We start from the raw sequence: 20,955 nt of genomic DNA, 5'->3' as shown, positions 1-20,955 counted from the left end.
ATCCGAGGTGATCACCTCACCCAACTCAAAGGCTTTCTTAGGGAAGAGTAATTCCACAGTTGCTGAGGTACTGAAAAATCAATCTGCAAAAATACCCCAGGGTCATGTCTTTGGTCGTATGATTTGTGTGAAATGTCGTATATTAAATATAAGTTCGACATTCAGCCACACACTGTAAAAACTGCTCTTTCCCCCACAGCCGCATTTTAGGTCAAAGCAAATGTTCACAAAGGGTACAGAACTCTTACACCATCATTCACACACACCAACACACACTCCATCTTTCCAATCTTAGAATGGGAGGAGGGTAAGGACAAAAAATGACACACAGCTGCATTTCATTTGCAAATGCGAGCAAAACTTTTTCTTTCATTTGCTTTTGCCGATTTTTCTTCCTTCCTCTTTTCCCAAGAACACTTCTCAGGATACAGAGCAATTCGCTCCAAATTGATGTTCTTCCTTTCCCTACACCTCTGTCTTATCTGGTACGGGTTTCATCTGCCATGCAATAAGAAAAGGACAAAGCTTGTAACTAATTCATAAAGTCCAGCCATCTCCTGAGAGGTACCGGAAAGAGAACGCTGTCTCTAGGGATGTCAGAAAGCCAGTCAAGCCAGCAATCCTGCTGTCCATTCGACTCTATGAGATATGACAGAAGAGCTACAAAGCAAGGACAATTGATGTTTTCCTTTTTTTTCTGTTGACGTGTTGTTTGTTTTTGGAGCATGCTTCTTTTTTTTTTTTTTCAGAAAGTTTGCTCGAGGCGATCATAAAAGCCAGTGTTTTGGATGCTGTTGCCATTCTCAAGAAAGTATGTGCAAATCTATTAACCTCATATGCTGAACGTTATATATTAAATATATGTTCAACATTCAGCCACACACAGCAAATGCTTGATAAAGCAATCTGCCTTATATCCCGAATGATTATTTAGTGTTCAGGATGCAAGAGTTAGCTTTTCATATTTGAACCAGGGTAGTTCGGTTTTGTTTGTTGATTTACATAAATATAAATAAACTAATGGATTTGCCCTCAGAGCCTTGGGTTGTAATCGTTGCTAATATCAATTAATTGACTTGCATGCATTTGTCTAAAGCATACAGAAATTGGTAAACATACAGAGGACATTTTACCAATGCAGATCCCCGTGTAATGAGACTTTTCATTGGTCGTAGACAGCAGGCTTGCTGATTTATCAATTTAACCTTGAAGATGTTCTCAAACAGGTATCTACATTCTTGCATTGAGGCTTTGAATACATTCTAAGTGAATACATGCATAGAAAAAGTAAAATTTCAAAGCACAACCCAAACACATTAGCAGACTTTGTTGATGTAGGTGAGGAACAGCGTATCGTTCATATGTGTATGGGAGGAGATGAAACCCATCATCAATTATTTGTTCTAAATTGTATTGCTCCCTACTACTAGTCTTTAATCTTTCATTAGAGCTGCACACAACGTCTAAATTCAAACTAGCTTAATCAATCCCTACGTTGAGGACTTTGATGAGTGTGTTTTGCTGGATTTTGATCCTTCTTTATGCATTTATGAGCATTTTGAGGATGGGGAAAACACAAAAATGCACCAGAGGCATGTGTGTTGTGAGCACATCCAAGAATCCATAATGGATCAGACAAGAAGCTCATTATGAAGATTTGCCTTGGGTCAGCCTCTCGGTAGCACAGGATGGCGAATCTTGAACAATGGTTGGTCTTAAAAGGAAGAAGGATCAAAGGGCCCAAACAGGCCATCACAATCCAATTGAAATGTTTTCTGGGTATCATAAGGAGGTAATGGATGGATGTGCAGTAAACAAAAAGTGGTGGCCATTTTGAATGCAGCCCAAATTATAGTGTGCTGAAGACTAGATGGAAAATTCACATTGCAGACTTTTGCAGTTCTCAGCTGTGCTTTGTGCTCGTCCTTAAACTGGTCATTATAGACACCCAAATGCATTTGGCACACATTCATAATGAGCCTAAAATATATTTTACTCTCTGTTTCAGTCACAGAGATTTGTGCATAATAGGTATAATTTCAATAGTTTGGATGCAATGTGTCCAAAAAAATCTTTTAGAAAATGGCACAGATGCTTTGCTACTCAAAGGAAACATTTAAAGGGATAGTAGAAACAATTCTGAAAAAATTCTGACTTCCTTTCTAACATGGAACATATAAGTAGATGTTTGGCAGTATGTTAATCTCAGTCACCATTTACTGTCATGCATCTTTTGTTCCATACAATGTAAGTGAATGGTGACAGAGGCTGTCATTCTTACTTAAATCTCCTTTTACTGCATGTCCCACAAAAAAAAAAAACAAAAACAAAAAAAAAATAGGGGTTTGGAACAACATGATGGTGAGCAAATTATTTAAAAAATATATTTCTGGGTGAACTATCCCTTTAATGTCATGGTTTGACACTGTCATTTTGTGTCCCATCCAGTGGTGGGATCTCTACCGAAGTAAGATTTCCAGTGCCAGGGGTTTCGGTTAGACTGATGGACAGTGGGGAGGTCATCCTGCCCCCTTCAGCCCCATATTTGTCCACCTCTCACACCAATGATGAACCTGTGCTTATGCATATAGACAGCATGTCAGCCACTTGCAACATCAACCTGTACAATGGCGTTGTAGGACAAGACAGGTACTAGAAGTGTGTTTATGACATGCATTCAAAGAAAGTAGTATATTTGACCTCGTTTCTGCTGTCATAAATGCTTACAAACCTTTTTTCATTTGACAGTCTGAAATTGCTGCAATTAGATATTTTGTTTTTCATATTTGTTCTTCTCTCTGCTTGTAACATTAAAGTAATAGTTCACCCGAGAAACATCTCCTTTTATGCTCCATGGAAGAAATATAGTCATACAGGTTTGGAACGATATGCAGGTGAGTATATGATGACAGAATTTTTATTTTTGGGTGAACTATCCCTTTAATATTAACTCATGTTATTGAAACCCATCCAGTCCAGACCCAGAACTGGAGGACATGATGACTATGTGAGGATAGAGCCTCTAATAGCAGCATCTCAGATGCAATTCTCTGTTCTTACCATACCATTTTGTACAAGTACATCCAGTGCATCTGAGAAAGACTGAGACAATTTCATCCAACTATTATTTCCAGAATCCCATTTTTCAAGAAAAGACTTGACTGCAAAATTTGTGCCTTTTGCTTTATCGTCATTTCTGTTCATGTTCTGATTTATATAGTTATATATACTTACATAGTAAATTTTGCACTATTCTCTATGCAAATCATTATTGTATTTTTGAGGTAGTTAAGACATTACCAGATAAACAAAAGCATTTAAATGGATAGTTCACCCAAAAATGAACATTCTCTCATCACTTACCTACCCTCATGACAACCCAGATGTGTATGACTTTCTTTCTTCAGCAGAACACAAACAAAGATTTTTAGAAGAGTAAATCAGCTCTGTAGGTCCATACAATGCAATTGAATGGTGATCAGATCATTGTAGCACCAAAGATCATATAAAGGAAACATAGAAGTAATCCATAAGACTCCCATGGTTAAATAAAAAGTGAAAGTGAAGATTTAGTGTAAAAATTGACATAAATATTGTTTTATTTCTCACCCACACCTATTATATCGCTTCTGAAGATATGGATTTAAACACTGGAGTCATATGGATTACTTTTATGTTTTCTTTATGTGATTTTTGGAGCCACAAAGGCCTGGTCACCATTCACTTGCATTTTATGGTCCTACAACACTGATATATTTTTCTAAAAATCTTTGTTTGTGTTCTGCTGAAGAAAGAAAGGCATACACATCTGGGATGGCATGAGGGTGAGTAAATGATGAGAGAATTTAAATTTTTGGGTGAACTATCCCTTTAAGGGCCCCATAAACTAAACTAAACTAAAATAAAATAAAATATGAGTATAATAATATGATGATGGTACTCATGTATGATGTCCTAGTTAGGAAAATAAATGCAAAATTAGAGTAATTTTCTAAGCATCACACCAATGACAATGGTGTGAGTAAATGAAATCAAACGAACACAAAATACATCTGTCGGTACCAGTCACATTCGTGGACATTCTAAAAATATTAAATAATTGTCATTTAGGTGATACAGATGAAATTGGATCATTCCTGTTGCTTGTAATTGCTTCTGTTTGTGGGAAGCACACATCTTGCAATATGCATAATTATTACCACTCTTTGGATTTAGTAGCTCTATACTATGTGACCCTGCAAAACACACAGAGAGAGAGAGAGAGAGATTGAGAGAGAGACTCGTCACACTCAGTCATTCCTCCTGTGAAGTGTTGTTCCTCTTTATAGCGGGCCTGAGCACATTGATTTTACTATAGTTTGGCATTACCTGCAGTAACTAATGTGCAGGGGTTTACCCTTTGGAAGCAGCTGGACTCTGCGCATTAATTCGGATCCCCTATTTGAGTACGCAACAGCATATGCCGTCTTTTGTCTATTATCCTTCTCGTCTGTTATTCCCAAATATTGACATCAGCCGTTTTTATTAGCGCTAACCGCTCACTAGCCTCCCAGCCTCATGCACAGCTCTGTTTCCTGCTATTGATTGGCTTCTTCAAGCCAGCAGGTAGCTGTCCTCTTAGGCTGTCCTGAGGAATCACTTCCAATGACTTTATATGCACAATTTACATGGTGCACTTTAAAGAGAATATTATCCTCAATCCAAGTTGTTGCCCCCTTTTCCCCCCAACCTGGTCAATATCCCACAATGCAGTTTTGTGCCTTGTCATGTGCTCGTTATTAAAAACAACAGAAATCGACATTTCAGCAATATGTCTCTCATAAAATGATTGTAGTGCAGACAGGCTGTACCCCTCACGTGTTATTATAACAGAGGGCTTGCGATGTGTTAAATACAATGTGACCAAGCGTCTGAAGTAATCTGTATTTTCAATTACGCTCAAACAGGCAACAGACAACAAAGAAACTTTCATTTTAGAATATGAAGTGAAAATAAAAGGCAGAAAACATTTCAGCTGGCACTGTATAATGTTTAACATGCCAAATATGGCATTTGGTTTTTTTCTTTCCTCTCTGGGGTTTAAACTGGTTCACATTAAAATGTTCAAAGTTTTTTCAGACAAAGGTCAAAAGTATAACATAATTATACTGCAAAACGGAGCTATAGGAAACATTTGCTTCAAATCCAGCTGATTTTAGAATACACTGCCTTCAGCAGTGGAGCAGTATGCATCTTCTGGTCAAAGCAAATTTTATGGAAAGAAACAATTATCATCTGAATGTATATCTTGTTAACGGTATGTCAAATAACAGGCAAGAGTTTGTTTAATTTATTCGGCTTTCATTAACCCCTGTAATTTAGGTTTGTTGAAGCTGGCTCCTGGGGGGAGTTTTGCTTATGGCTGAGTCAGCCAGTGCAAAACACACAAGCCTACCTGTAAAGAGTAGCTGCGGCTTATACCACACACACACACACACACACACACACACATACACACAGCTAAAAGCACTAGTTCAACTACCTTAAATACCTCTCAGCTGTTAGCGAATTTAAAATCAAGCTGGGTGACATGAACAAAATGAGTGGACACCGCAAACAAATAGCAAAGAATGACTTGTAATATCCACAAATGCCAGTGATAACTGTCTTATACGCTTCACCGGACTATCTTAAGAGATTTTTGTTAAAAAAATATTTGCTCTAGTGCTCATAAACAAGTTTCTCATTTCTTGCTCTCCCCTGAGCTGAAATGTAGGCTGTCACAAAAGGTGCATTCATGGAAAAAAAAGAGAAGAATCCCCTCACCCGGATCCTCAGTGGCAGGAGATGAGCTGCTCGGTTCCAGAATGAAATTATTTTTAAATGCAGCTTATACATTTTACATGACCTGTGCTTCTTACTCCTCTCTCTCTCTCTATCTCTCTCTCTCTCTGCTTCCTCTTTTTTCCCTTTGAAGAGCACAAATGGTGGAGTCAGGATGTGAACTGAAAGTTACCCGCTCTGGCCTGCTTGTACTGCATACCCGAGCCCACCTGAAACCCCTGATCTGCTGATTTACCCCTGTAAAACCTGTCCATGGCAGACTGATCAGCCCCCCCTCTCTTGAAAGGACTCAAGGCTGCCCTGCAGAAAAGACAGGACTGGCAGTTGACGCTGCAGACACACTAAGGCAGGTGTGGTAGATGAACGGCTTGTGTGTTTGTGTTGGAATATTGCGATTTGCTTTCTGTGGAGTGTAGCTTGTGCCATTTCTGTTTGTCTAGGGTTCTCAGTCCCGATACCGTGAGTGTGTGTCGTTCTCTCTCTTGCTCATACTCTCTCTCTCCCTACAGTCTCCCACTGAGTGTGTGCGTGCGTGCGTGCATGCGTGCGTGTGTCTGGGCTTTAATGCCAGCAGGATAAAAAGAAGGCTTTGCAGACTAAGGTTTGATGCGCTGTTTGTCTTGGTTTGCTTCTCGCTGAGTATTGTGGGGTGGTTCTTTTGGATTTATCTGCCTTTCCTCTGTTCCCTCCTGTCGAGGGAGGAAGAGGAGACAGAATGCAGTCCTGGGACATTTAATCTTTAGGGAATTTCATGCTAGTTAGTGCTTGTCATCAATGGAGTCATATGTAAAATACTGCTGCAGCTCTTTATTGCTCATTCCAAATGTTTCGGACAAATTCGAGGCCAAATTTCCTTGTCTGTTTCCAAATGTTGTGCAGTTAATGTAATGTGTCACACCGTTATCTGCTTGTTCAGGAGATAAAAATGCTTTCACTCTTGTGGGAGACTTCAAGTAGAAGATTTTGGGGCTTTTGTGCCTTGTATCTGTGACGTTTATACAGAACATATGTGTTCGCGTGTGCGGGTTAGTGTTGTTTACATGTGCCTTCAGTGCGTGTGTAGAATTTCGACTTCTGCAGAATTTCCCCGGATCTCTTTTTGCTGTTTTTGCTGGGGGTTTTTTTTGTTTTGTTTTGTTTTTTTAATGCCATTGAATTTAAGGGAAGTAATCAAACCCATCAGGTCAGTGAGGTCTCAGTCCAGTGACAGGCATACAGACAGGGGCATTCATTTCTAGAGCACAGCTGCTTCCACACCCTGACACACTCTGACACTTCTCCCAAGGTTATTTTTCTCCATTAACCAACATCATATGGAGTTTTGTGCTCCTTGCCACAGTTGCCTTCACCTTGCTCACTGGGGTTCTAAATACAATTATTATTTAAAAAAAATAAATAAATAATAAAAAATGATACACAATTTACAATCATATATAATCAAACTACACAATGATGACTCTAAGACTTTATAGATATTACAGTTTCATTTTTTGTTAATGCATGATTTCCTGTAAAGCTGCTTTGAAGCGATGCATGTTGTGAAAAGCGCTATACAAATAAAAATGACTTGACTTGACTACCGCCTTAGTCCAAACCATACACATTTAAATCCTTGTCCAAACATATTTTAATGTGGTTCATATATTTTTAGGCTAGGTCAGACTGTATGACGTTATTGAAGTTTATGAACTGACAGATGGCTTTTTTCGTTTGAAAAATTATTTATTTGCCTAAATTCATCTTACAGCCAGCACATTAAATAAATTAATCAATGACAAAAAAAATATGTTAATTTAAAACCCCAAAACTGAAGTATAAACACCACAACAACAGTTTAAGAAATTGTTTGCACCATTTCATATTCGTATGAAATTCAATTTAATTTACATAGAAAATCATTTGTTAAATAGAATAATCCCCCCCCCCCCCCTTCTGTTTTGACTCTTAGGCCTTCATAAGTGAGCTTTAATATTTTGACAAGCTGTTCAATCAGATGTTTTAAGAACATTAAATGTGGCAGGCTGTCTGTTCCCCAGGTTTCTATGAAATTGTGTGTATTCTTTCTTTCGTGACCCATTTTCCTTTGTTCTGTGTAAGAATGTAACCAAGACACACATAACCCCTCCTGAATGATGTCGAGAAGGATTAGACCAGGACCGGGCCCTGACAGACATGTTCAGAGAAGAGTGAAAGTCGGCTATTCTAGACTTCCCTTCCACCTCTGTGTTCTATCCGCATGATTATTTTGATTATACGTAGTTATCACCTCATTGTAATCATATTTATTGATCTTGATCTTTTTTTTCTTTTTCATTTTTTGTGCAATTTTACAACTTCGTTGCCATGACGATGTAATGTCAACAAACACTAAAACTACCATAAAATTACAATTTAAACAACTTTACAGCTCAAATAAAACACAAGTTTTAACAGAATAAATAATGCAAGTGCTTTTATAAAATTATAAGCTTCACATTTCTGCCTTTAAACCCTCCAAAAATTGTCCCCATTTACTTCCATAGTAAGTGCCTCACTGTAACCTCAATGTTTGTTTTTGTTTTTTTAGAGAAAAGGAAGCACGAGTCGAAATACATTTTTGTGGTAATCAACAATATGCCATACATGCTGTCAATTGAGCTTTACTTGTATTGAACCCGGAATATTCCTTTTATTGTCCTTTTTTGATTTGTGTGTACAGTGTATTAGTCATTGTATGCTTATTATACACATATTAAATATGTATTTAAATACTTTTGGGAAGCTGACATGTCCTGTTGTGTGTAATGCTATAATCCACCTATACCTCCACCAAAACTTTTTTAAACAGAATTGTGCTATTTATTTATAATTATCATGCATGCACTTTTGATGTCCGCATATTAAATGTGAGACTACATTGAATATTTGTACTTTGTACACACCATAGGATCTTCATTTAAAATGAACTAATGAAGGCAAACTGGTTATTAAAATTAAGCCATAACACCTTAATTGCGCACTTTCCCTTATACATTCATAATCATTTTGACCTAAAAATTGTATCTTGATGTTGATTAAGAAAAAAGCGCATGGATATGTTACGTGTGAGCTATCCATATATTTGTGCGTACATTTACAGTATATGCATGTCAATATGTGTATGTGTCTGTTATTATTATGTGTGTGCATTTGTGAGAGTGTGTGAACGCACAAACGCATGCATACATTAGTGCATGTGCATGTGTAAGCATGCAAGTGCATGTATGAAAAATGTATATGATGCACTCCACTTCCTACAGACAATAGGTTCTCTCTCGCTCAGCTCTCTGTATCCTTTCATCTCTCTCTCTCTCTCTCTCTCCAAGACACAATCTGCACCACAAGCTCTGTTCTGAGCCTGAGCAGGTTGATGTCAGTTTAAAAATGACTGTAATAAAAGTGACCATGAAGATGGATCTTGTGATTTTGCGTTTCTAATCAGTCATCTGTGAAGAGGACTTTTGCTTTGATTCAGCAGTGCCCTGACAGGTCAGATTGATAGTGTACAGGGAATAAAAAAAAGAAGAAGTAGAAGAAGGAGAGGGAGAAGAAAAGTTTATTAACTGTCTTTCCATTAAAGTTGGGAATCTGGCTCTGTGGCCAGTGAGACAGGCACGATTTAAGCAGAAACCTCTCTCAGGTGAGAGGAGAGGGAGTCTCATTGTCCAGGCTCACTCCTCACATGTCTGCACCAGCAGATTAGACTCAAATTATCTCCTCTGCAGCCCTGGTGGTGAGAGAGAGAACCCCCTCACAGTGCAAGTGTGACTGCTTGCATGCATATGGAGCATGAATGTAATCTTATGGCCGGTTAGCAAGACTATGCGAAACAAACACTCACTAACCAAATGCCTCTGCTGCGTCATACAGTGCCATAATCTGCTTCCGTTACCTTGTCGTTGTTGCATGAAAATGAACTATTTAGTAATATTCCTTATTTTAAGCACATTGTGTATTTTTTTCCTCTATGCATATACAGTAAATCCTACTTAATCTACAGGCTAGACACAATTAGGGAAATAAATATTGTAATAAATACGTTTAAACTAAATAATTCTGAAAACATGCATGAAAGACAGCGCTGGCAGGAATAGATGCATCGCAAATTAATTCAAATCGCACAATGTGTTTTGTGCATCTGACATATCATAGGAAGAAATCAAAGCACAGAAACTGCTCGCTTTAGAAACCCCAGCGAAGGCTGTCAGCACCTCCTCAACATCAGAGCTTTCAAACAAAGCTCACGGACGGGTGCTTACCTTATGCATGACAATCCAACGACCTCCTTTAACCAATCCACAGTTACCTTCATATACACCTCCATCGTAAAGAAGAGACACACAGATTTGATCCCAAGTGTCCTCAGTACTGGTACTGGTGAAATATCCAGCCTTTTTCTGAGACACCAAGGAGTCATTCTCAGCTGTCTGACCCACGGGTGCATTTTAAATGTGAAAAAGCTTAGAGAAGCCTGAGAGTCTTCTCCATGGGGTTCAGAGCCCCCAATTCACTGTCCTCACAGCTACATACAATCCTGCTACAACCACCTAGTATAGTAAAGATTTACTAGGAAATATATAAATAATTGGCTTAATTGATGCTACAGGTTTGTTTTGAGCAGTGTTTCTGATGGCAGAAGCTTCAGGCCTGTTAAATATGATGTTACAGGCTATTATCTAAAAATCAATCACAGAGCTTAACTGATTATTGCAATCAATATGCACTTTGTCTGGCTAATCAGTAGATCTGGCACTTAGACATACTGTATGCTAATTGTTTATAAATATGTAATATGGATATTTTCTATTTTCACTGACCTGTTGTGATTTTTGATTTTGGGGTTTAATATCAGTTTCCTCTTGTATAGTATTTAGCTTTTTATTTTAAACATATTTCAGTTACCTTTTACATGGAAATTCAGAAAATTGTGGTCAAAGAGTTCCTTGCTGCAGATGCAGCTCCATTAAGGTGCTCATGCGTAATGTGTCCTGACATTTTGGTTTTGACTGAGTGCATTTAATTGAGTGTGTCATATGGGTGTTACACAACAAGGATAAACATTGGATTTAAATGTGTATGTCTTTGACTATTCAAATGAGTCATTGTTTTGACAGATTAGTTCATTTGTTGGCTAATTGGAATGTAATTTTCTTAAGTATGTTTTTTTGTTTATAGGATTAATTATGAAAATTCACACAAAGAGTTCAACACACACACACACACACACACACACACATGTTGGTGCGGCTATCCTTATGAGGATTCTCCATAGACATAATGATTTTTATACTGTACAAACCTATAGATTATATCCCCTAAACCTAACCCTCACAAAAAACGTTCTGCATTTTTACATTTAAAAAAAAATGTAGTATGTTTTTTAAGTGATTTTAATTATGGCAACACTAGAAATGTCCACATAAACCACATTTATTGCATAATACCCTTGTAATTACCAGTTTGTAACCTAAAACAATTTCCTACCCAAACCCGCCAACACACACACACACACACACACAATTTCTCTTGTTTCTCACAAGGATGAAGCATATACATACATATACACAAACAAATATGAATAATTGTTGTATGTGATTTTGCATTTTAATTCTTTTCATTTTTGTTGTGCTTTCTGACTTTTGTCATCAATCGTTTTTATTTTATTTTATAACACAAGGATAAAAAATAACGTAACATCACATTAATTTACCAATATATACAGTAACTGATAAAAGTGAATTTAACATATGAGTATCAGGCAGTAGGATTTAAAAGTCATATTTTATCACATGTAATCCCAGTAATGTTTTTCCAGTATTGAAACTAAATAGAGTTTGTTCTTTTACAAAAGGAAAATTGAAGCTGCTTGACCAAGTTGACTGTGTTATCATCCAGTTTGGCTGATGGGTTTAGAATCTGCCATGTTGCCATGGTTTTGCTCTCTTGCCTTTCCTGTGCTGACCAAAGGTAACCAGGAAATCCGCTAAATAGAATGCACCACTGTGTATGGGGGAGAAGGCAGTTAATAACCCCTAAAGATGCAGAAGAAAACATCTAGCCATGTTAAAGACTCATTTGAACTGGGAAAGCTGGAAATGCAATTATCTAGCACACAAAAAGACAAATAATTTAATAAAGTTCATAAGAAGGAAAGCATGGTTTCTTCTCTTGTTTAGAGCAATAGACATAACCCAGTGAAATACAATATACACTCTCCTGAACAGGGGCGATGGCTTTAACTGATATGTGTTCTGAATGATTCTGGTTTTAGTGTGTTTAAGTGCAGACTGCTCAGTAGGTGCTCTGGTCCTGAGGGCTTAAACCATGTCATAGCGAGGGTGGCTTTTCAGAAGTAATATTCACCACAAACAGCAGGGCCAGTTATATTTCTTCTAATTAATTAGTTCATTATTGATCATTTTATTGATTATAAAATTTGTATTATAATGATTTTGCATGTAAAACAACAATCCTTTATTAACAATTCTCAGTTTAAAAGTAATAATAATGACTATAATAATAATAATAATAATAATAATAATAATAATATATTAAAAAAGCTCCTTTATGCCCATCCTAACAAAAGAACAAAGAATAGAGGTGCATCCCTAAATTACATATAAAGCGTGCCTTTTATAACGCACTTTTTTTTACACCCAAAATTATTATAAAATTTTAAGAATTTGCCTTTATCTAATAAACAAAGAAGGTGGCTTTACATTAAGGTGCTCAATAGATGGATAATCGATGGATTGCGCTATAGGATAGATAGCTGGAGATGCAACTCCTGCCCGTTTGTCTATTAAAGAGGGATCAACAATGAACACCTCCGCACCACGAGGGGCAAAGGGCCAAGTGGGAGGGGGCAGTGGGGGTGAATGGACTCAAAGAGAGGACCAAGTGGGTCTCTGAGAGTGGAGTTTAGTGCACATTTCCCGAGGAGATCGACCAGCCATCTGAAGTCACTTTTCAACCGACCATTTTCCCCTCTCAAACGTCTCGCTAAATAGTCCACAGTCACTCTCATTGATTTTCTTTATCAAATAAACAGAATGGCACCGCGGGCCGGGCCGCCTCCCTCATCTGTGATCCCGGGACCCATCAGCTGGGAATTTACCACATTTTAACAATCCCCACACAAACATAAGAATGAACATAACTGTTGTCTGTCGTTAAAAATCTATAGTTTCAGCGTAGAACGGCTGATATGCCAGTTATGTTACAATGTTTTTTGCATGATCAGTAACGCTTAAATAGATCATTGATTATTTGATATCTTTATTTAAAACAGAAATTTAGTAAGTAGCGTTTTTATTTTGAACCTTTTTAGTGGCCTAATTGTTTACATTTTATACTATACTTTTGCATCTGGAAATGCTTTTTATTATAAATGTAATCGCTTATTTCTGTTCTCACTGCTCTCTGCCACTTCATTCTGTTTCCCATGAAAGGTGCAAGCCGTGCTGATACCGGTCTCATGTTGTATATGGATTTTCGTTTATATAATCGATCGAAACGTCCCAATACATTGATCGAAAGTCCAGTGTTTTACAAACAAGCATTTGTGAATCTCGATTTTACGTTGGAAGTGATTTTACCATGACGTTGTTTACTGGTCTTTTGGCAAAACGAGCTTTGATTTGTTCTTAAACAATAAAGCAAAGAGAATGACATATTAACAATGAACGCGCAAAGCATTGTGCTCTCCAGTTCTTACTCTGTCAGAAAATAGTAAGAACGATCTAATTGTTCAAATCTTTCTGAATTGCCATCTGAAGATGATTGCGGTATATGAAATTTAAGTTAGATAAGTCCGTGTTGAGGGAGGCAGCACCCAATCCCCAACTTATTTCCCATTTTCTGTCCCAGCATCACCGCGCTCCGCTCTTTTCAATGACAATGTGCCAAATCTAGGCATTTCAAAAGAGTTTCCATATGCTATAAGCGGAGCATCAGAGAGACAGAGGACACCGGGATACCCTTATACCAAAGGTAGGCGCTTTTCTTTTCTTTTCAGCTGGGTTTATAATCAAGAGAATATATTATAGCCTATATGCTAAAGCAAATATAATGGTGTTTATTTTATTTTATTTTATTTAATGTTTTAAAACCGATTGCACATGTAATGTGTCGTTTTATTATAACTACCTTTAAAAGACAAAAGAGACTTGATCGGATACAGATTACGAAGGATTTTGATTTATGGTAGATTTTAAGCCTTTTCTTTTTTGTTGTTTTGGGAGAACTTCTGTTTCCACTGTGGGACATGTATGAAACATATGGGTTTGAAATGTATTTGTCGCTCTGTCCTTTAGGAGAAATCACAACGGAATATATGGACTTTAAAACATTTTTTTCTTGTTACATGGTTGATTATTTAGTGGCTATTCTTTGTTGTTGTTATTGTTTACTCAGTCAAAGTGTGATCGATTTTTGTGAGCACTTTGCCTTGAACTTTATTTATCAAATAATCAAATTTTAAACGACTTTATAGCTAATCAGTTGTGCTTTAAATGCGTGTTAGTTCTGAGTGTTTGACTGTATGTTCATATATACAGATTGTATTTTACTGTCTTCCACCACCTTTATTATTATTATTATTATTATTATTTATGCATGTGTGAGAGATGAGATTTTTGCTGTGTTTTGTTTTGAACTGAGGCTTAGTTCTCTGTTGGTGAAGTATTTTTGGGGGGTTCTGTGTTGTGCGACTATAAAGGGTCAGTTACTGTCAAAACCTAACCTTTCAGACCCCAGAGGGCGCCAGGCGGTTTGGCCAAACCTTTCTTTTCTGGGGCAGGACAGTCATTTACTCATTCAACACGACCAAACAGCCGAAAAAGCAACGTATACCCTCTAGTCATTGTTTGACATAATACGTTTTAAAAAGACAATTATAAGAAATCACAGGTCGCGAATTGTGTGATGATTGCTTTATTGACATTTTACTGAAATCAATATTCATGCAGTTTTTGAAACGTCCCATAGACAACACTTCAAAAATGTCACAAATAAATAAATAAATACAATAAAATAAAATAAAGAGCGAACAACACATTATATTGCTGAATTGCTGAAAACGATGATATTACATTGAAAAAAGATAAAGGAAAAAGAAAAAAGAAAAAAAAACTACAAATGATTGAAGCTTGCCATATTAGTCTACACCACTGGGTAAAATACAATACCTTTTTTTTTTTTTTTTTTAAACACATTGCAAGAAAGTTTTTTTTTTTTTTTTTTTGATTAAATTGATAAGAAAATAATGAGAGATAGAAAGAAAAACAGCAGAAAGTGGAGGGTGGAGGTGTGCAGATTTGAAAGTGCTAAGACTAAGATGAGCACTATCAGCTTTGCAGCTCCGAGGTACTTTTAAGATTTCACAGTGAAAAACAGTTAAAACGAGAGCAAAACTCTGCTATATCTAAGCAAATGTGGCATACAAATGTATCCTTCAAAGTATACTTGCATAAGAGGTGAGACCTTTAAATCAATAGTGTTAAAGTCCTCCGCGGCGCAGCAGCAGATATACGGTCGTCTGTTGAATATATGTGAAATAACCTTTACTCCGGCGCATTTGCTTTGCGTTTATATGAAGGTAAAATCTGAAGCTGGCGGTGTCCTGCTCGTCTGGTTCTTTCTGTTCACTCGTTCATCCAACCGAAACACCACTTGGGTCTGGCAGGAACGATTTCCCCGAGGACTAGAAACAGTGGATCAGGGTTGAAGAAGTAACGCCTCTGTTGACCACCTCTCGCCCATCCTCACCCACTGTATCCAAGACATGCCAATCCAAGGGCTCTTGTTTTACTGCAAACACAGCTCTGGTATAGCATCCTTATCGTGCGGTCCGGAACCAGAGCCCCATTTAATTCAACCCCTTCGATTTTTTTTTTTTTTTTTCATAAAGGAGAGCCGATCTCTTGATTTTCTTCACGATTATCATCTTGTTGGGTCTCCTTTCAATGGCGTCATTTTAAGAAACAACACCAGCAGGTCAATCGGAGTATTTGCATAAGGGTTAAATATGAACTAAATGCCTGATGAGTGCAATATAAGGATGTAAAGTTCATTAGCCATATGGGAAGTCTTTTTTACTTGTATTTTTACAGTAGTGGACTTTAATTCCACCTTGGCCTTTCTGCCCAAAGGAAAGCTTTTGTGTGAAGCCTGTCTAAAGGTGCTATTATCAACACATATTCTGCGAATAATTAATTCCTTTAAATTTACAACAGCATAATATTGTTGTACGCTACACAAAATATAATATTACAAATGATCGGTTTCATCAAACAGCTGATATGTTTTTAGAAGCAAAATAATGTTCGCAAGCTGCACGTTCTATTACAATGCAAAGAAATAACCTAAAGTCATTTTTAAATGCATAAACTTTGAAAAGTTTTGTACCTTAAATCTGGTCAACTATTTTACATTTTAAATGTGTCAAGGGGATATTATTGGGCGATACATGTACACTAATCATGCTCTTTTCATGTTATGTATTTTTTTTATTTACATTGCATTCAGTGTTGTCGACTGAAAGACTGCATTAACAAAAATAGATTTTTTTTTAGTGTTGTGTAGTGTTGTTTATTCATTAAATTACACCCTAATAATGTTGTTAGATATTATTTGTAATGTACACTATAGAATATTCACTACACTGCTAACGGATGTAGCCTAATTGTAATAACGCTGTCCAAATACATATTATAATTGTTTAAAATCTGTACGTTTTCATACATCGAGGCACCTGTGCAGATTTGTTATTTCTTTCTTACAAAAACGCATTTCCCTAAGAAAGCAAAGCTAAAAGTCTGATATTAAGGCCGACTGCATCAAAACAGAATCAAACTGATGTTGTCCTGTAATAACAGCATGATAACGTCCTAGAGTCTCATCCTCTAACAAGATGTCTTAATCATTTATGCATATATTTTATTTGGTAGGAATAACCAGATTTGATCACATGTATAACTTCTTGAAATAACGTAAAATAAATAAATGTTTTTTTTTTTTTTATTATTATTTATAAATATCTCTTATTGTCCCACCAATGGTTCTAGGCCTGTAACAGGATGTCTTGCCCACCGAAAAATATTTCCCCCCTATTAGATCATTTTAAGAATCTGGCCCATACAGCCTATCGGCTCTCCAAGTTGAAACAGCGCGTCATTTGCAATGTGGAGGCTGTTGATCACCTCACTAATTACGTATCTCTCTTTCTGCCTAGCGCTTCCTCTCTCTCCCTCTCTCGCGCACTCACTACCCCCCCCCCCCCCCCCCCCCCGCTCTCTCTCTCTCTCTCTCTCATTCCCAGAGTGCATATCGAGAATAGACACACAAAGACATGCGCACTCAACTTAATCAGCCATTTTTTTAAACAGGGCTAAAACGATAATAATTAGCAGAATAAAGACATATCGGATTTTCATTTCCTTTCCTCCTTTCCCTTACCCCTCCACAACCGAAACTGCAAGGCAGTCGTCGACACATCTTTTACACAACCGGACCCAAAGGATCGACTCATACTCTTTCCCACTATAGCATTTACCTTTTTTCCAATAAAGTTGGCGGATTATTGTTATACATATATATATATATATGTTATTGTTATACATATATATATATATTTATATATATATATATATATAAATATTTATATTTTTTTTTTCTTTCTTTTTTATCATATTTTGTTACCTACTTTCGCTATCATTGGATGTGATTTTCTTCAAAAACGCAAATATCGAGAGAACAAGCGGAGGGGACTGCGGGGGAAGAAAGTAAGTTTTTTTCTTCAACAACTTTTATTGAGTAGTTGGTGTTAAATTTAGGTCGAGTATCGATTTTCTTTCGCGCGAGACCGGCCGAATCTGCGATATTCCACTCTCGGATTACGGCTTTATGTGATATCATTTCGACAAATGTCAGCGTAAACATTTTCCTCTCAGTTTGAAAAACTGTCGTTCTGCTGGACTGTCAGGCGATACACCGTAACAGGCGGTGTTATCACACCGTACCCCCCTAAAGCCTCCTTTCTCCTCCTTTGGAAGTAACCCGTCCTATATGTGAAGTTCCGATATATTTTACGGTGTTATTCGCCGATACTGACTAAACGTGGTCAGCTGTTGTGCACGCCTCAGGAGTTGGATTCGCCTTTTCACAGCAGTCGCTAAACAGCAGGGGTTTCTTACGTTTGAACAAATAGTCTATTATATGACTAAAACAAGAAACCGTGCATTAAATAATAACCATTGCTCAGGTAAGGTAAACATCCCCTACTAAGAAACGAGAAGGGTAATCTACATTTTATCCGCGACGTCGGCGGCTAGACACCACCTCGCTCCGGACCGATGTTTTAAGTAATTATCTTAAGACATACACAAGAAGGTGTAGCCTACAGTTCATCCCGTTTAATTTAATTAGAAGATGCGTCCTGGTACATTTTTACTGTTACCTGCGACGTGTAAAAGAGATTCTCCACGCTGCGGCTCGGATGATGGTAACGATAGGAGGGACTGAACTGTAACCGCAGCCGAGGGTCCCTTCTGCCAGATCCCGGAGTCCTTCATGTCTGTGGCAGACGTAGAAAAATGGAATGAAAAGGACCGAGACGATTCATGTTTTCATCAAAAACCCATTCCGCGTTTAAACTACCTCTGTCGTCTTGCCCGTAAGTTGCCTTGTCTTCTCCCTTCATTCCCTTCATTTTTTTTTTTATTTTTTTTATGAGTGAATTGTCTCCGAGTTTATAGAAGGATACGGTGGGAAGTCGGTAGATTCTTAAAGTTCAGAGTTTTCTTTCTTATTTTTTCCCCTTTTTTGTGTGAAACGTTAACATTGGCATTGAAGAGCGTGGCATGTGTGGTGAGCGCTTGGCTTTTGGGTTGATGGTGTGTGTGAGACAGAGTCTTGGCTCCGATTGGAACGCGACAGTGACAAGGGCATCGATCGCTTCCATTGAGAGCACAGAAGAAAAAAAAAACGCAGGCAGTGGGGAGGCAGAGCACAGAGCCGCGGTGTGTATCGCTGTGTGTCTGCGGTCTCAGCTCTCTATTCCAACAAAATCGCCAGATTTTCACTGCTTGGATCACTGTATTTATAGGATTTAAATTTATTTTGGGGCTTACTCTCTACTGTTGGCAGTATGCGTGCTTGTTTCTTAAATTGAGGGGCTTTTGATTATTTTCTTCATTAGACAAAGTGGATTTGTTTGCTTTTTGTAGTAATGCTATCCTTTGTGGATACCTGGATTTGTGTGCAAATTGGAATTGGATCGGGCATCTGTACAGCTTTTCTCTCTAAGGACAACAATTTTGTGCAACATTTTTGTTTTTATAAATGTAATATTTTTCCACTGTATTATTATAATAATTATTATTATGTTTTTATATTGCATGTAAACAAAGGCACTGCTTTCTGTATTTAAATCATATTAAACTCCTTTTTTTTCTACTCAAATTATTTGTGTTTTTATTAGTGCATAAATGGTTGTGTGTTCCTGTTAGCAATTGTGCTATTTGGCAACAACAGTTAGCTGCAAGAATCATATTTTTAGTATACATTATTATTTAAGGATCAGTTACAGGATGTGTCTACAATCTACAGTCACATAGGGATACAGCAAACTAAGGATGATAAATGTTGTGCAGTTAGTTACCAGTGTATGTCATTGTATTGTTAATTTAAATGCAGTTTAAATTTGTGTTTTTATGCAACGCATGTTTTATGATCGTAAGTGTTAAGTGTTTTGTTTCTTTTTAATATAAGAGTGTTTTTCAGATGTTTTGCCTTTTTGAATCCACATAATTTCATAGAGTGTGCAGATTGATTCCAGGCTGCTCTGAATATTGTGAAGCCAATGAGAGAAGCTTTTAATAACTCTTGAGACTCAGACATGTTCTGCAGTAAGATTGGCTGAGGCTTCTTCTAGGGTTGACAAAGTGTCATTTCCATGAAGCAAAATTGCCTACTGCCTATATGATATTAATGTGCAAATCAATATTTCAGGGATTAAATTTCCCTTCTTCATTTCTTTATGGTTTCTACCTCAATGAGTCTCAAGTCTAATAGAAGAGGCTGGATGATTTAAACTCTGCCTCTGCAGCGTGGCTAGCTACAAGCCTATCACAGCGTTTTGCTGTTCACTACCAAAACTCCTATGGCAACGCGCAGGGGTTGACTGCCACTGCTTTGTGACATTAAGACACCCAATTTGGCTAAAAGGCAGTGAGATGACTGCATGTTTGGGTGAATGCTAATACGTGGTTATCCCAGTATTGATAGTTGTAAAAGAGAAGCCCTGTTCAAATACACACACACTCACATTGGCAAGCCGATGTTTGCATACACATGCACAGACACACAGGCATATGCGCGCACACACAGATACACGCACACACACATGTTGGTGCGGCTATCCATATGAGGATTCTCCATAGACTTAATGATTTTTATACTGTACGAACTATAGATTCTATCCCCTAACCCTAAACCTAACCCTCACAAAAAAACTTAGTTTAGTATTTTTTTAAAGCAATTTGAATTATGGGGACTCTAGAAAGGTCCTCATAAACCACATTTATAGCATAATACCCTTGTCATTACCAGTTTGTTACCTAAAATAATTTCCTCGTAAACCACCCAAACCCACCCACACTCACACACACACACACACACACACACACACAATATATATGCACATATTTTGACAGTGTCCATCATTAAAAATCAAAAGACAATCATCAATGTTGGAATCAGTTTCACCTCATAGATTGCAATAGAACATTTTATTCCTTAAAGGCCTTGTTCGGGGGCAAATAGAAAATACAGTTTCTATTTTAGAATGTGGCAATATGAACCATCTAGAGCATCAAGAGCTTCAATCCATGGGAGCATGGCTTGTTATTACGTTGCAGTCATGGAAATTCATTGTTGGTCAGGAAAGCTGAAAAGGAGCAGGGGAGATTTTTTTTTTCTTTAACCCTGATATTATCATAGTCCTCCGAGCTTTTTGCTGTCTATCATTAGGTTTTGTTTTTTAATTTGTTATTTATCATGCACCATCTGGACTATTCTTTTCAGAGTGGTTTTTTTCCATTTGGTCTGATCTTA

At 37.4% G+C, this 20,955-nt stretch overlaps 1 protein-coding gene across 1 annotated transcript in view; it reads left to right on the top strand.

Moving 5' to 3' along the window:
• Positions 1-18,389: 18,389 nt before the first annotated feature.
• LOC127434608 (zinc finger homeobox protein 4-like) overlaps positions 18,390-20,955 on the top strand; it is a 76,046-nt gene continuing 73,480 nt past the window's right edge. The window contains exon 1 of the mRNA XM_051687449.1: positions 18,390-18,514. The gene's annotated coding sequence lies outside the window, so the exon portion shown is untranslated. The remainder of the gene's footprint in view (positions 18,515-20,955) is intronic.

The sequence above is a fragment of the Myxocyprinus asiaticus genome, chromosome 44 (assembly GCF_019703515.2).
Source record: "Myxocyprinus asiaticus isolate MX2 ecotype Aquarium Trade chromosome 44, UBuf_Myxa_2, whole genome shotgun sequence".
NCBI classification, from domain to species: domain Eukaryota; kingdom Metazoa; phylum Chordata; class Actinopteri; order Cypriniformes; family Catostomidae; genus Myxocyprinus; species Myxocyprinus asiaticus.
This window is presented reverse-complemented; position numbering and strand designations above follow the sequence as displayed.